The sequence below is a fragment of the Carlito syrichta genome, unplaced genomic scaffold, assembly GCF_000164805.1.
Source record: "Carlito syrichta isolate Samal-C Ts95f unplaced genomic scaffold, Tarsius_syrichta-2.0.1 Scaffold165820, whole genome shotgun sequence".
NCBI lineage: Eukaryota > Metazoa > Chordata > Mammalia > Primates > Tarsiidae > Carlito > Carlito syrichta.
The window spans coordinates 227026-232657 of NW_007109916.1; the positions used below are offsets into that span (position 1 = coordinate 227026).

At 43.1% G+C, this 5632-nt stretch overlaps 1 long non-coding RNA gene across 1 annotated transcript; it reads left to right on the forward strand.

Annotated features, from left to right (window-relative positions):
• Positions 1–301: 301 nt before the first annotated feature.
• Positions 302–5263, forward strand: LOC103252522. The gene is made up of 3 exons (XR_503795.2): positions 302–425; positions 1565–1655; positions 4353–5263. It is a non-coding gene; the product is annotated as an uncharacterized LOC103252522 (long non-coding RNA).
• The last annotated feature ends 369 nt before the right edge of the window (positions 5264–5632 follow it).

Below are 5632 nucleotides of genomic sequence, written 5' to 3' on the forward strand. Positions count from 1 at the left end.
GTTTTTACACCAGCCGTCCTCGGTTAGTGACACAAAAACTGTCCTTTCCCTTTTGTACGGCATATCTTCGAAGATGGCCGCCCCCAAAGTGCGGCGGCGCAGGGCGCGGACATATTACATCCTAGGATGCTGTCGGAGTCCGTTACCCCGTCTCCGGAGAAACTCGTCAGACTCTCGTGAGCCACCGTAGGCAGATGCTAATTCCGGGTTTAAAGGGCAGAAGCGGAAGAATTCTTGGAATTTACACCGAGCCGCCTGAGTGGTCCGGGGGAGCTAGGTCCAGTGTGCGAGTCTAGAGGTGGAGTAGATTAAGTGGACAGAGGATCCGTGGGCTCCGTGGGGACAGCCGGTGGTTGGGGATGGCGGATGTGAAGTTGGGTGCCTTTGCGGTCACGCGTGGGAGATCCCTGGATCAGGCGTTAAAGGTGTGTCGAGTTCAACGACTTGAGAACTCTGGCGTCAGAGTTTGGGGTCTTTGCGGGGCACACTGTCACTAGAACTCAGCGAGGGAGAACTCTAAGGGGATGTGGTCTTTGTCCACGAAAGCGGTGTTTGGAGTCCATATGGGAAGCGGTCATGAGGCCAGGGGTGTGTACTGTGGGTTTTGGGGTTAATATGGGTTGTATGTAAAGTGTATGGGGAGTTCCAGACGTGTGGGGTTCAGAGCCTTGTAAAACTTGGCATCTGCACGCCCCAGTGGTCCCTGCTTGAACTCTCCTGGTAACATACTTGGCATACGTGCAAAGTCACAAGCAGCCAAGAATGCCTATAATGGCAAAGCCTGATAGGCATGTATGCTGAAGCAAGTTCTGAAAGTGTAGCGTCTATGATTTTAAAATAGATAAAAAGTTATATATTTGTCTTGCAAGCAGCTGCACTATATCTTGTAAACAGTCACGCTTTTCCACAAAAGCTTTCTAATATCAAAACAGGGAGTTTTCTTTGCACTGTCTGTACTTTGTCCTTGAAGCCTTACTTAACTACCTCATTTTGTACTAATAAAAGTCTAAGAAACTCGGTAAGAAACTCAAGGCCTTTGTTTCACGAGACAAAGTGCCTCCTGGTCCCCCACTTTCTAACCTAAAAGTGTTGTGCATTGTGTTATACTGCGCCGTACCTTTTTTTGAGTTGGAGTCTCACTCCTCGCCCAGACTGGAGTGCTGTGGCTGTTCCCGGCCACCGCAGCCTCAACCTGCTGGGCTCCGGTGATCTTTCTACCTCAGCCTTCTGAGTAGCCGAAATTACAGACGCTACCACGCCCGGCTGATTTTTTGATTTATTGTAGAGATGAGGTCTCACTCTCCAGGCGGGTCTCGAACCCGCGGGCTCAGGCAATCCACTCACTTCAGCCTCCCAAAGGCACGGGATTACAAGCTGAGCCACCGAGCCCCCTTTGCGCCGTACCTCTTTCAGGATCCTATATCACCCAGCTGCGCAGGACGCAGCACTTCTGATTTTAAGTTATGCAAAAAGACCAGGTTTAAAAATAAATGTTTAGTTTGTCACTTCATTATACTCATGTTATTACACATAGGTTATAAATTGATTCCTTTCTCTTTTCTAGTTAAGCATTTTTGTCATCTATCAATAATTTTACCAAGTCGTGATCATATCCCCTGTGGAGTAAGAAGAACCTGCTTCTGCCTCTAAGTTAGGTAGGTTAACCATTGAGAAATTTTTATCTTTTGTGGAAAAAGTTGTCATAATTCCTGTTTTATAGAATCATTGTGAAGATTAATTGAGTAAATGTTTGGGTTTTGTTCTGCTGTGTTTTAGTCGGAGTCTCTGTCACCCAGGCTGAAGTGCAGTGGCATAATCACGGCTCACCACAACTTCGACCTCCTAGACTCACGTGATCCTTCTGCCTCAGCCTCCACCTGGGACTACAGGTGTATGCCACAATGCTAGTTTTTTAAATTTTTCTGTAGAGATAAGGTTTTGCTATGGTAGCTAATCTGATCTTAAATCCCTGGGCTCAAGCAGTCCTTCTGCCGTGCCCTCCAAAAGTGATGTGATTACAGGTATGAGCCATGGTGCCTGACTCAAATCTTTATCTTTTTCCAAAATATATTTAGGATATGGAGTGTGTATATGTGTCTGTGTGTGTGTGTGTGTGTGTGTGTGTGTGTGTGTGTATGTGTGTGTATAATAAGTTAAAGGAAATAGCCATTCCATTTTTAGGCTGTCACAAATTTATAAAGAACAATACTGCATTTTATGATATGTTTTTCCAGTATCTGTTTATTAATAGATCATCATATGGCTTTTCTCCTCAGACATATTAATTTTTTACTGGATACTGTTGGCTGCCAACTTGAGATCCATACTCCTTTTGTTTGTTATAAAAATTCCTATTTTATTTAGTTAGCTATCCATCTTGAAATTTGACCTTAACCTCGGTTCAGTAGAAAATTCAGAGTAGTCTTACCAATCAGATTAGTTTCACTGTCACTCTGACTTTTCTTGTCATGTTCCTTCCAGTCATGAGCATGTGGTAGAACTCAGAACGGTTAGGTCTGATAGAAATTCTTCTATGAGCTTCTGGGAAATGCTTGAGTTCTGAATTTTTCCTCTCTTTTTTTCTTTTTGAATAGTAGTCTCACTCAGTTGCCCAGGCTGGAGTGCAGTGGTATGTTCATGGCCACCACAGCCTCAACCTCCTGGGCTCATGTGATCCTACTGCCTCAGCCTTCCAAGTAGCTGGAAACATAGGTGTGCATCACCACACCTAATTTTTTTTGTTCATTGTAGAGATGAGGCGTCACCATTTGCCCAGGCTAGTCTCAAAATTGTGGGCTCAGAGAGGCCTCTCACCTCTGTCCCCCAAAGTTTTGGGATGACAGGAGTGAGCCACCACAACTGGCTCCTGGATTTTTCAACTTTAAGGTTTTCAGCTTCAGCCCATTCATGCATGACTGTCTCTTCTGTCTCTTGGCCGACTCCGTAGAGTTCTGCATTTGGGTATGTACTACTCCACTTGGACTGGCCCTGCAAGGAGGCTAGACTAAAGGCGCAGGACTGGGACAAAGCTGCCTCAGGATTGGAGATGGGGGAGGGATGCATGTTTCTAGTGTGTTTGCCAATAGGTTAGAAAATGCATTGCAGATGAGCTCTCCTGGTGTGGAGGATACAGGGAGCTAGAGTCCTTGAGAATGACTTGCTGGGTTAAAAACAACATTCCATTGATTTCACAATGTTGGTGTCTCCAGAGCGAGTTTCTAGTGTGGCTCCAGAGCTTGGCTCTCCAGGAGACTGAACTCAGATCTAGGTAGTTCTGAGGCATGAGGCAGGGGTTGGGGCTTCCTTTGCATTCTTGCTCTTGTGGAAGGACCTGGCTTGCCGTACACAGTGAACACTACATGAGACGATGATAGGGGCTCTGATTTTGCAGTTGTGACTGTATGACCACCCCACTGGGAAGAAAATTCTGAAAGTGAGTGAGAAAGAGAACAAGTTTGTCTCATAAGGCTGTTGTGAGAGGGAATTGTCACAATGGAGACATCCAGATGTGAATTTGAATTCTAATTAGGAAGGATGTTAACCTGGGCAGAACACTTCACCTCACCAAACCATGGCTCACTCCTGTTTAAAATGGAAATAACAATGATTACCTTCTAAAATAGTACTGAGCATTAAATCAGACAACGCTTATGATTTGTTTAGCCCTTTGATCATTGATGTGGGGTAATTGACCCAATGCAGTAAACAAAAAATTTAGGAGCATGTGGGTACAGGTGAGTAAAGCTGTTTTCTAGAGCTCCTGCTTTTTTTTTCTTTGAGATACTATGTCTCATTATGTTGCCCAAGCTGGTCTGAAGCTCCTGGCCTCAAGGTATCCTCCTGCCTCAGCCTCCTGAGTAGCTGGGACTACAAGCACGAGCCACTGCTCCCAACTCCACCACTTCTATGTATTGGTTTCCTAAAATTGATATATGTGAGAAATTGCAGCAGATAAGAACATGAGTAGTTTTTGATTGTTGTTTCCTGTTTCACATCTCCTCTGTTCCACCATTACCTCGCTCCCCCAAAAAACAAAAACAAAACACAAAACCGTTCCTGTTGTCCATTTGATGTCTTAGTGTAGAGCACTGCCTTATGATTAAAAGTTTCCAGGATTTTAAGGAAGCAGATGAAATATTGGGACATTTATGTTAGTGTGAGTCCAATGGTAATTAGAGAGTTTTGGTCCCAGTTACATGTCCTCTTACATTTGAATTTGGTCTTGAATCTACGGGTTAGTATCTATAGGAACAAGACATTTTTGGTAATAAAAGACAGAAGTTCCATGCTCAAGAAATTACTGTTTCTCATAGTAACCTGACTGGAGATATCTGATCATATCTTCCAAACAGGTTCAGGATAGACAGAAGACAGAGCATATTCCATTGTTGCTAGCCCTTTCTTAATAACAGAAGAAAATGACCAAAGCCGAGGTGAGTTTTGTTTTACCTATTTAATCCTGTGTTTCTCAACACATATGTCGAAAAAGACTGTCTGGTTAAGGGAGACAGTATATGTTGATAGAAATCAGTATCTGTCAAAAAATAAGTTTGAGTTATAAACATGCAATCTGGTCAAATTAGGAAGCGAGGTAGGTAGGACATGGTATTTGTGCAGCATTCTTAATGTTGAAACAGCAGAGTGACTGTGTGTAAGACCCCATAGGTTGCCTTTGCTTTGAACTGTATCTTCTGTTGGCAGCTGTAATAACAAGAAAAACATGAAGCGTGTCATGATAGCAATGAGAAGAAGCCAAGGCAGTTTTTCAGAGGAAGTAAACATGTTGTTGCTCTTAGATCTTAAGAAACATATTTTTCAGGAAGGTTTTGTGGTAGATAGTGTCTTCCAAATCGCCCTTGTAATAAAGGTAAAGGATGTTTTATTTTGCTTTATCTTATGATTCCTTGGGTCAGCTAAGAAGATAATGCCAAAAGAAAACTGGATTGGACAAAATTCTTCAAACACAGTATGCCTTGAAAATAGAGCCTTCTGGTTGTCTGACTTTAACTGGAAATAAAGCCTGGATTATCCAGTAGAATGAGTGGGCTGCTTGAGCTTTAAATGGTCTCCCATGAAGAAGCATTCTCTCAACGAGATATTTGTTAGTGAATTGTCAGAAGCTGGCTGAAAGTTCCATTTTTTGGTAATAGTTTGGAACACAGGCACTGACAGTGCTTCTTTTTTAGCTTCTTAACCTCAGGTTCAAAAATGAGGTAGTGCCAATGATTCTAGTTTTGTTTTCATAATTCTTTTTAATGAATTTTATTTATTTATTTATTTATTTATTTATTTATTTATTGAGACAGAGTCTCACACTGTTACCTAGGTTGGAGTGCAGTGACACACTCACAGCCCCACATCTTGACATGCTGGACTCAAGCAATCCTTCCACCTCAGTCTTCCAAGTAGTTGGAACTATAGGCACGCACCACCACACCTGGCTCATTTTTAAATTTATTGTAGATACGAGGTCTTGCCAAGTTCTCAGGCTGGTTTTGAACTGTTCAGGCATCGTCTTGCTTCCACCTCCTCAAGTGCTGGGATTACAGATGTGAGCCACCACACCTGGCCACATTTTTAAATTAGAAGATGAAGTTACATTGTTCAACCTGATCTTGTACTCCTGGCCTCC